The sequence below is a fragment of the Pseudorca crassidens genome, chromosome 4, assembly GCF_039906515.1.
Source record: "Pseudorca crassidens isolate mPseCra1 chromosome 4, mPseCra1.hap1, whole genome shotgun sequence".
Lineage (NCBI taxonomy): Eukaryota > Metazoa > Chordata > Mammalia > Artiodactyla > Delphinidae > Pseudorca > Pseudorca crassidens.
The window spans coordinates 134,412,541-134,424,039 of NC_090299.1; the positions used below are offsets into that span (position 1 = coordinate 134,412,541).

At 43.9% G+C, this 11,499-nt stretch overlaps 1 long non-coding RNA gene and 1 pseudogene across 1 annotated transcript; one reads left to right on the plus strand and one right to left on the minus strand.

Annotated features, from left to right (window-relative positions):
- Nucleotides 1–520: 520 nt before the first annotated feature.
- On the minus strand, nucleotides 521–1,956 carry LOC137223979 (uncharacterized). Its single transcript, XR_010943160.1, has 2 exons — nucleotides 1,306–1,956; nucleotides 521–707 (listed from the first exon to the last, which is right to left on the minus strand). It is a non-coding gene; the product is annotated as an uncharacterized lncRNA (long non-coding RNA).
- Nucleotides 1,957–2,111: 155 nt separating this feature from the next.
- On the plus strand, nucleotides 2,112–4,846 carry LOC137223050 (transmembrane 9 superfamily member 1-like; annotated as a pseudogene).
- The last annotated feature ends 6,653 nt before the right edge of the window (nucleotides 4,847–11,499 follow it).

Genomic DNA, 11,499 nt, shown 5'->3' on the forward strand with positions numbered 1-11,499 from the left:
CTACCAACAGACTAACTAACCTGTTAGCTTGCAAATAGGATAAAATCTCAGACCCTTTGCAGGTCTTCATATTGATAAGGAAATCTAGAGCTGGTTCATCACAGAAAAGAGAAAACAGCTACAATAATAAATAATCCACTAAGTTAGTCTAATCAAGGAAAAAGAGGAAAAATACAAATAACGTTAGGAATTAGAAACTGGATTAACACACATATATAGGAAACTATAATTCTCTTTTTCTTAACTTTATTTATTGAGATGTATTTGACATATAACATCATATTCGTTTCAGGTGTAAAATAATGATAATGACTTGATATTTGTATGTAAGAAATTAAAATTCTTGTAAAAGAATCATTTGTACAAATATGTATTCCTATTTTCAAAGTCTGAGTGAAATGGATCGTTTTTGAGGAAAATATAAAATATCAAAATTCATTCAAAAAGAAGCAGGAACTTAAACAGGCCCATCTCATACCAGAAATTGAGAGGGCAAAGCCAAAGTCTTGGTCTACTTAGCAGATCAGCCATGTTCTCCCAGGACTTGTCTGCTTGCTTTTTCCTGGCCATCGATCAAAGGTGGATACCTCAGCTGGCAAGGCCGGTGTGTGTCTCTGGCTGGAGTTGAAAGTGGAGGTGAAATCTGCCAGTCTTGACTCCAAACATTACGATGTGATAAAATGACCTAACAAGTCACACTTTTTTCACTGGAGAAAGGGGTGGGGGGGAGGGAATAATTTTTATTAAATAATATACACACATATTTCTTATGAACCCTATCCTTTAAATCTTATGCCATTTTCTTTATTTATAAAATAATACCTTTGCCCTGGAAATGCCGGCTCAGAAGTGACTGATTTTGATTGGACAAGGACAGTAAGATCACCAGAAAGAGTCTTTTGGTGCATGTCAGTGCCTTTCTTGGGTTCAATCTGTTACCATGTACAATGGCCCTTGCCCGGACACTCCACCCACTACAATAAAGCAGTGGTTCTCCAACCCGCAGCATCAGCATTACCCAAAAACTTGTTAGAAATGCACTTTCTCAAGCCCCATCCCAGATCTACTGATTCACAAACTCTGGGGGTGGTACCCAGGAGTCTGTGTTTCAACAAGCCCCTCCCCTCTGGGTGATTCTGATGCACAGACAAGTTTGAGAAGTGCTGTAATAGACCTCATTCAAGTCATCAGATTTAGCATCTATCAGAGCCCACTTCCTGTTGGTTGCATCAAAACGACTCAGAAGGAAAAAATTCCACTCTTTTGCAGCCCCCCTCTCGCTATAAATAGTGAACACTTGCTTACCAGCAGCTGGAGTTCCGGCCCATCCTTGTCAGAGCTCTCCATCTCCGTCAGACAGCTGCTGCAGAATACCAATAGCCAAAAGAACAAGGATATTCAGCTGTGCTGGGGGAAAATACGACCATCTTTTAGGTCTTGCCCAATAAAGTCACAAAGCAGATTTGCAGTAGAAGTTTAGGAAAGGAAGGGTTGCCCCACTTTTTTTTTTTTAATGAGCAAAGTTAAGATGGAACTAATACACAGCTACAGACCCTACTCCTAACTACATGTGAGATTTAAAGAGACAGCAAGATCTAATGCTGAGGCAACAAAACTGAAAGGACCAGAAACCTGAATCCTTTCCCTGTCTCGGTTACTAATTCACCACCTGACCTTGGGAACATTACTTAAGCTTTTAATTCTTTACTATTCCTGTCTGTGAAATATGAGCGATAATAATCCCTCCTCCCCCCATCACAGATTGATGGGGAGATTCATTTCAACCTCCAGAAAAGAAGTTTTTAAGAGAAAAGAGCCACAGGCCGAGATGGCCCTAAGGTACCTCAGGCCAGTCTCACCCACGTCCTCCCAAACTCAGGGAGAGATTGGGGAAAAGCTAGGATTGTAAAGACTCCCTAGCTCATGCACATGAATAACCTGAGCTTCTAACCCAGCACTGACACCGCAAGAAGGCAGACGGGGCCACTCCAGCCCTTGGCTTGTCCCTCTGATTGGGAGGGTGGGGAGAGGTGTAGGGTGTCTCTTTTTTTTTTTTGGTTTTCAAAGCACCTTTATGGGAAATGATCTGATTTGATTCTAACTACAGCCTCATGTGGCAGGCAGAGCAGGTAGTAGTATTTGCATTTGGTTGATGAAGAAACACACTTGCTCAGAAGTAACTTCAAGATTACATGGATAGTGGATTGCAGAGTTGATATCAGAACCCAGGGCTCCTGACTCGAAGCTTCTCTATCGGTAATAAGGTCCCAACTATCACTCCTACGTAGTCATTTTCTTCCATTCCTACCTCTCGGCTTTTTAAACTGGCTCCTGTACACTCTACCTAATTTTCCCTGTCATGCTTTTTTCTTCAGCAATTTCTATCTTAGGGCACTTTTCCTTAGTCTACTCCAGACCTTCCTACACCTTATCCCTCTTCTTCTAGGCCTTCATCCTGTCAAGTCATACTTGCTCATTTCGGAGAATCTCAACATACTAGGGTCTAACCAGTGGTTCTCAACAGGGGGCTTTTTCTTTTTTAAAAATATTTATTTATTTATTTGGCTGCACCGGGTCTTAGTTGCGGCTTGCAGTATCTTAAATTGTGGAATGCAGGATCTAGTTCCCTGACCAGGGATCGAACGTGGGCCCCGTGCATTGGGAGCAAGGGGTCTTAGGCACTGGATCACCGGGACAGTCCCTCAACAGGGGCTTTTGTCTCTCAGAGATATTTGGAGATATGTCTGGAGATATTTTTGATTGTCACCACTGGGGGACGCTACTGACATCTAGTAAGAAGCCAGGGATGGCGCATCGTACAAGGCATAGGACAGCCTCACAACAAAGAATTATGCAGCCCAAAATTTCATTAGTGCTGAGGGTGAAACCCTGCTCTAATCCAATGCCTGGGGAAGCCTTGTCTGACTCCTGGCTTGCTCTTTGTAGGTGGAACGGCTGCGCCAGGCCATGAAGGAACTATACTATTTTGAATTTGTGGTGGACAACTTGCCAATCTGTGGCTTTGTGGGCTACGTGGAGGAGAGTGGCTTCCTGCCTCACAGCCACAAGGCAGGACTCTGGACCCATTTAGACTTCCACCTAGAATTCCACAGAGACTGGATTATATGTGCCAGAGTCTCAGGGCGGGACGTCAAGCCCCCCAGTTTAGATGGGTTACGACCTCATAAGTTCCTAGGCCTCACCCACACCTACAGCGTGCGCTGGTCTGAGACGTCAGGTGAGCATTGGAGTGACAGGTGCGTGGCGACGATGGCGGTTTCTTTCCCCAAACACTGGAAATCCAATGGTAGTCCATCATCAATCCCATGGTGCTTGTGCTTTTACTGGTGGGTTTCGTGGCTGTCATTCTCATGCGTGTGCTTCGAAAAGACCTGGCTCGGTACAACTTGGATGAAGAGCCAATCTCTGGAGGTTCTGGTGATGACTTTGACCAAGGTGACAATGGCTAGGAAATGATCTATACAGATGTCTTCCACTTCCCTCCATATCGTGGTCTGCTCTGTGCTGTGCTTGGTGTGGGTGCCCAGTTCCTGGCCCTTGGCACTGGTGAGGTGATAAAAAATTAATCAGGGATTTCTCTCAAGGGGTAGAACTAAGTAGGTGGTTTGTTCAGAAAAAGATCTGCAGATCTTCTCTTCTGTCCAAGGTGAGGGGCAGACCTAAGGGGTGGATGGCTCTAGCAAGGATGTGTATATTCTATTGTTATTCTATTGTGGGTTTTCTAGACAACAGAACTGGGGGATATTGTTTGGATGGAAGCCCTGGGTCTGGGAGAAAGCGGGCTAGCTGATTCCTCTGAAATTGCCAGAAGAGGGTTGGGTGAAACCTGACACAGGCTTTCCACTACCACCCTGCAGGCATTATTGTCATGGCACTGCTGGGCATGTTCAGTGTGCACCATCCTGGGGCCATTAACTCAGCAGCCATCTTGTATGCCCTGACTTGCTGCATCTCTAGCTACATGTCCAGCCACTTCTACTGGCAGATCAGAGGCCAGTGTTGGGTGTGGAACATCATTCTCACCACCAGTCTCTTCTCCGGTGAGGACAGCCCTTTCCCTGGTGGGCCAATTTAGGAACTTAGAACACATCACGGAACCTGCTTCCTCATCCTGGATCTGCCAGTTCGAGGCTGTGCTGACCCGCAAACGACCGAGCACCGGTTGCGAAGGTGCCTTTTCTTAATTGAAGTATAGTTGATTTACAATGTTGTGTTAGTTTCAGGTGTACAGCAAAGGGATTCAGATATATATATATATAATATTCTTTATAATATTTTTATAATATATATATTTATAATTTATATATATATTCTTTTTCAGATTCTTTTCCACTACAAGATATTGAATATAGTTCACTGTGCTATACAGTAGGTCCTTGTTGTTTATCGATTTTATGCATATAGTAGTTTGTATCTGCTAATACCAAACTCCTAATTTATCCCTCCCCACCCTTTCCCCTTTGGTAACCATAAGTTTGTTTTCTATGTCTGTGAGTCTATTTCTGTTTTGTAAGTTCATCTGTATCATTATTTTGGATTCCACATATAAGTGATATCAGATGATGTTTGTGGAGGGTAATTTTCATGATTCTCTCTTACCCCATGGCCACCCTGATCAAATGTTTAGAACCCAAAATAGGGTTAACTGCCTCACAAATGAAAGGTACCTATAGAGAAACTAGGTGGGTTTTTCTAAATCAGAGGGTAAAGATTACATCCCATGTCACTGCCTGGACAATCTCTCCCCCAGCCCAAGCCCTTCTAAGAGGTCTGTGCTCCGCCCCACCTCCTTCCATCGGGAGCTTCCTCAGAACCTGTCTTTTCTGCACTCTTTCTTTATGCATTCTTTTTTTAAAAAATAAATAAATATTTATTTATTTATTTATTGTTGTCTGTGTTGGGTCTTCATTGCTGCGCGCGGACGTCCTCTAGTTGCGGCGAGCAGGGGCTACTCTTTGTTGCGGTGCGCGGGCTTCTCATTGCGGTGGCTTCTCTTGTTGCGGCGCACGGGCTTCAGTAGTTCTGGCTCACGGGCTCTAGAGCGCAGGCTCAGTAGTTGTGGCGCCTGGGGTTAGTTGCTCCGCGGCATGTGGGATTTTCCTGGACCAGGGCTTGAACCCATGTCCCCTGCATTGGCAGGCGGATTCTTAACCACTGCACCACCAGGGAAGTCCCCCTTTATGCATTCTGACTGCTCAACACATGTTTATTAAACGAAAGGTAAAAGAAGAGTGAATGGCTTAATTCTTCCCCTTTGAGAGAACGCTCGACACACATTTTATCCTACTTTCGCCTGCTTGGTACAGTCAGCCACGTGCCCTGCATTATCCCCACCGAGGACTGCCTGGGGCCATTGCTTCTCGAGATGTAGGACTTTATCACAATAAGGAGCCTTAGTTGTTGTTCAGACGACCTTCTTTTACGTATTAAACCGAGGCTCAGAGAGAAGATATGACCTGGATAGCTGTTTTGTCTAGAAACTTTGTTGTTAAGGTATTAAGTGATTGAGTGATAATCACTATATCAAAGGGCTTAGAAACCTTCAGAAGCCAAGAATAGATCTGGGATAAAAATAACATCTGGGCATTGTCTTTGAGGCATGAAGAGCGGACTCACGCAGAATTCAGCATTTACCCCTGTGTTAATACAACCCAACCAATTCAGCCACAGTCAAAGAGCGTGAAAGTTTAGAAATAGGGTTGATGCATTTTGGCTCCCACAGACCTGCCTGAGTCCTTTCAAGGGCTAGAGACTGCCCCTTCCAAAGCCCTAGGGGAGAGGGCTTTGGATCCCTCAAGGATCTCTTTTTTTTAAATTGAAGTGTAGTTGATGTACAGTGTTGTGTTAATTTTGGAGGTACAGCAAAGTGATTCAGATATATTATATATATATATTCTTTTTCATATTCTTTTCCATTATGGTTTATTATAAGATACTGAATATAATTCCCTGTGCTATACAGTAGGTCCTTGTTGTTTATCTATTTTATATATAGTAGTTTGTATCTGCTAACCCCAAACTCCTAATGTATCCTTCCTCCACCCCCTTTCCCCTTTGGTAACCATAAGTTTGTTCTCTATGTCTCTGAATCTGTTTCTGTTTTATAAATAAATTAATCTGTGTCATATTTTAGATTCCACATATAAGTGATATGATACGGTGTTTGTCTCTGTCCGACTTAACTTCACTTAGTATGATAATCTCTAGGTCCATCCATGTTGCTGCGAATGGCATTTTTCCTTCTTTTTTATGGCTGAGTATTATTCCATTATATATACACCATATCTTCTTTATCCATTCATCTGTCGATGGACACTTAGGTTGCTTCTGTGTCTTGGCTATTGTACATAGTACTGCTATGAACATTGGGGTGCATGTTTCTTTTCACATTAGAGTTTTCTCTGGATATATACCCAAGAGTGGGATTGCTGGATCATATGGCAATTCTATTTTTAGTTGTTTTTTTAAAATAAATTTGTTTATTTTATTTATTTTTGGCTATGTTGGGTCTTCATTGCTGTGTGCAGGTTTTCTCTGCAGCAAGCGGGGGGCTACTCTTCATTGCAGTGCGCGGGCTTCTCATTGCAGTAGTTTCTCTTGCTGCGGAGCATGGGCTCTAGGTGCGCGGGCTTCAGTCGTTGTAACACATGGGCTTCAGCAGCTGTGGCTCGCGGGCTCTAGAACACAGGCTCAGTAGTTGTGGCACATGGGCTTAGCTGCTCCGCGACATGTGGGATCTTCCCGGACCAGGGATCGAACCCGTGTCCTCTGCATTGGCAGGTGGATTCTGAACCACTGTGACACCAGGGAAGCCCTATTTTTAGTTTTCTAAGGAACCTCCACACTGTTTTCCATAGTGGCTGCACCAATTTACATTTCCACCAACAGTGTAGGAGGGTCTCTTAATGTATCCCTCAAGGAATACAATCAAGAATTTGATAGCTGTTCTGATCTCGCCTCACGTGTTCTAATCAATGTGTGAGGGAGGCCTTGGGTTTTGTCCATCTTAGAGATGAAAAACTTGGGACTTGGGGAGAAGTGCTCAGGTGGACGAGTCATCATCCAGAAAGGAATTCAAAGCTTAAAATGAAGTCCAGGGCTTCCCTGGTGGCGCAGTGGTTGAGAGTCCGCCTGCCGCTGCAGGGGACGCAGGTTCGTGTCCTGGTCCGGGAAGATCCCACATGCCGCTGAGCGGCTGGGCCCGTGAGCCATGGCCGCTGAGGCTGCGCGTCCGGAGCCTGTGCTCCGCAACGGGAGAGGCCACAACAGTGAGAGGCCCGCGTACCGCAAAAAAAAAAAAAAAAAAAATGAAGTTCACCCAGCAAGGTAGGCCTAGGTGGAGTTCTAAGGTTCAGAAGCCTGTCCTGTCTTTGTCGGCCCCACTTTCTCTGCTCCTACATTTTGTCTTACTTTCTTTGTAGATGTTGTGTCCTCAACCTCATGTCTGCCCAACACCTTAGTGTCTGGGGCTTACCCTCTCTGGCCTCACCTCAGGTCCTCTCCAAAGCCAGCTACACTTTTCTACTCGAGGCCTCCCCCTCGATCTCCCCTCCCAACATAACTTGCTTCTCCTGCATTGACACATTTTTGCAAAGTAAAAGGTTGCTAGTTCAGATACAGCAACAAGAGACCAGAAAGGGGAACAGATGGCCAGAGACAGGGCCTCCTCCCTCTGATAACAAAGTCGGGCCATGTTCAATTCATACCACATGGTTTGCTAAAGTGGTATGCTCTCTCTTGGAAGGATATACGCAGAAGGCCTCAAGCAAGACAGAAAAATGTCCCCACAAGTCCCCCAAACATAACTCTTCCATGATCATAGCACCGCCATTCGTATACTGTCTACCAGGTATCAGACACCCCAAGTCTCACCCCCATCCTATGAGGTGCTACTACCCCCATGTTACAGATGAGAAAACTGAGGCTCAGAGACATTAGTATGTGGCTAATTGGTGAGAGAGCTTGAATGTGAAGCCAGGTCTGCTTGACTCCAACACCTGTGTTCCTAACTTTCCTCTACATTCAGCTTAACTGAGACGGCTGACTCATTCCAAGCGGCACCGAGAGCCAGACAGTGTCCTAACATGTGCAGCTGCATCATACTCCCCTCCCTCCTCTTCTATATCCCAAACTCTCACCTCTGTGGGAACCTGATTTCCTGCCGTTTTTTCTTTCTGCCCTGCCCCCGCTCTCTTTGACCTCTCTACCTCTCATGGGTGGTTTCTGATGGAAAGGTGTTGACAGCTCTTTATAACTATCCTTTTAGTTCTCCTTTAAAAAAAAAAGAACTACATTCATATTTTAAAACGTGGAAGCATGGCTCAGTGATATAAAAAATTATGTCAGAACAAAGAACATAAAAGACAGAACCCTTAGAAGGAGACGTATCAACCTGCACAGCCCACTGCAAAGCTACACGACGAATAAATCACAAACGCCTCCGACACCTGCTGTGCCCTGGAAAGGCTCTCTGGAACAAGCAGCAGTGAGAGTCTTCGTGCTTACCTTGCAAACCTCACCAGGGTTAAAGCCCTGGCACCATCGGAGAAGAAAGTTGGAGCATGGAGCCAGCCCTTAACTAGGAGTCAGTCAACTACTAAATACTGAGCAAGCATGCAGCGTCAGTCAGCCTCTCTGGGCCTCATCTGGAGAGCTGTTTGTTTGTTTGTTTTTGTTTTTCTGGAGAGCGTTTTTAAGGTCCAGCTCTCCCCTGCCACTCTGAGTGAATATCTCTCAGATGAAGCCTAGGAATTGCTATATTTTAAAATTTCCCTGAGTGATCCCTACCCACGGCCAGATTTGGGAACCACTGAATGAGATGATATCTAAGATACCTTCCAACTCTAAGGACTTATGATAGTTTCCCTTACCCCACTAAGGGCAACTTGATAGCATCACCACATAGCTGGTATTGCCAAGTACATCCCAAATGTCACAGAAAGCAGGGACACTGGTTTCTGTTGCAGAACAGAGACGATGAGGATGGATTTGAATGACCATTTGAAATCAAGACCCAGGGAGGGGCTTGGCTGCCACCCAGAAGAGAATGGGGTTTGGCTCTTATCTGTCTGGATGGAAGGGAGTGGATAGGGCACTGGTAACATGTACTTGACAGAATCCTGCTGGAAAGGGTGACTCCTTTAAACAAGGCAAATTCCTTGCTTTCAAGTTTATTGACAAACACAGCCAACTTAAGAGTTTATGTTTTGTTTCTAAATATCCTTGAAGAGCAAAATTTCAGTGATAATAACATCTGGTGGGGAAGAGATTTTAGACAGCAAAACGTGAGATGCTAGTTCTTACTTTAGAGAATTTTTTTTTTTTTTTAATATATCTGGCTGCACAGAGTCTTATTTGTGGCATGCGGGATCCAGTTCCCTGACCAGGAATCAAACCCAGGCCCCCTGCATTGGGAGCGCGGAGTCTTAACCGCTGGGCCACCACGGAAGTCCCTGGAGGCTTTTTAAAAAAACTTCTATTACTGTTATGAGTTGAATTGTGTCTCCAACCACCACCCCACAAAAAAAAAAAAAAAAAAAGATATGCTGGAGTCTGAATTCCGGGACCTTAGAATGTGACATCATTTGGAAACAGGATCTTTGCAGAAGTCAAGTTAAAATGAGGTCATGAGTGTGGGTCGTAATCCAGTGTGGCTGGGTCCTTATAAAAGGAGGAAAATAATACACAGAGATAGACATGCACTCCAGGAAGACCATGTAAAGACACACATGGAGAAAATGCCATGTGCCTGGAGTGATACACCTGTAAGCCAAGGATTGCTGGCAAACACGAGAAGCTGGGAAAAGACAAAGGATTCCCCTACTGGTTTCAGTAGGGAGCGTGGGGGAGGGAGCGTGGGCCCTGCTGACACCCTGATTTTGGACTTAGCCTCTAGAATTGTGAGACAATACATTTCTATCGTTTTAAGCCACTCAGTTTATGGTACTTTGTTACAGAAACCCTAGGAAACGAATACAATTACCAACCTAGACTTTAAAATAATAATAATAATAACAACAACAATAATGGCCACCATCTATTGCTTGGTTTTACATGCATGGTCTCATTTAATCCTCTCGATAACCATGAAATGGGTTTATTTATCATCCCGACTTTTATTTTATTGTCCTCTCCATTTTTTTAAAAAAGGTGGGTGTGACCAAGTAAGATTAAGAAATTTGCTGAAGATTAGACAGCTCTAAAAAGGAATGGGATGTGAACTTGATCTCGGGCTATCTGACCCCAAAGCCTTACTGCTGCTGACCCTAGAGTAGCCTCCGTGGAAGAACTAAACCTAGAAAAGTAAACCTAAGCAGTTCCTCAACGACTGATGCCAATATTTACGGCCTAGTATCATTATTTTGTTTAAAATTGCAGGCCAGATACCTATGAGTAGGTAAATACCAAAGCACATTAAGTAAAATGTAAAATGGTTTTAAGTTAAGTCATCTGAGATTTAAATCAAATAAGCGGGGATAAGACCCTGCTTCTATTAATATAAGCTGAACAATGATTGAGTCTACGTATTTGTAACAGAGGTGACAAAAACAGTGATATAACAAGTATGACTGTTTTTATTTTACAGTTGACGAAACTGAGCCACTTCAGAGAGTGAAGTTTTTATCTTAGAGATGCTCTGTACAAACTTCCAGAATTAGGGTTGATGGGAGTTGTTTCAGGATAATGGGTCTTTCTCAAACGGAACACTTTCTTATGCAATATAATACAAGAAATTTTAGAAGCTCCCATCAAAGGAGCTCCCCTGCTTTCTGAAGCTTAACTTTTAAGCAATAAAAGCTTTGACCTCAAAGTGGCAGCACAAAGATCAGATACAGGGAAAACATGACTGAAATTACCTTGTGGTATTTTCAATGATGAAATGATGATTTTCAATGATGAAACCAAAACGGAACCTATTCTTTTTTAAGCTGTGTTGTCATGTTTATACGTAGGTAACTCAAGCAGAAATTTCCTGAGAAAGCTCATGGGTCACCAGTATGACATACTTGGAGCCTGACCTTATGGAAGAATTCTCACATGTTGATTCTAGCCTCTAGAATTAAGCGTGTGAAGAGTTGGTGTCAGCCCTGCCTGCCCTCTGTTGGCACACAGATCTGCTCCCTCAGACAGGCTCAGACATGCCCGCGCCTAGGAGATGTGGCTTTTGTCAACGGCCTCGGTCCATCAGATGCAGGAGTGAGGCATGGCCATGACAGCTGGGCATCCCTCTGAATCGTGCACACCATTCACCCTACTGCCCCCTCCTCCTTTGTTGGGAGCTGCTTTTCCTCAAGCATTAGTATTCAAGGTAAACATTTCAATTGTATTTCTTATTCATTTTCCCAGTTTTGTTTCCTAGATTTCCAAGGTTTGTTTTTTTTTTTTTTCCTACTGAGCATGGTAGGTTAAATAGGCTTTTGTGGGCTAGTCTGGGAACATTGTTTCCAGTAAAAAAATGCATTCTGTGTTGGAAACAAA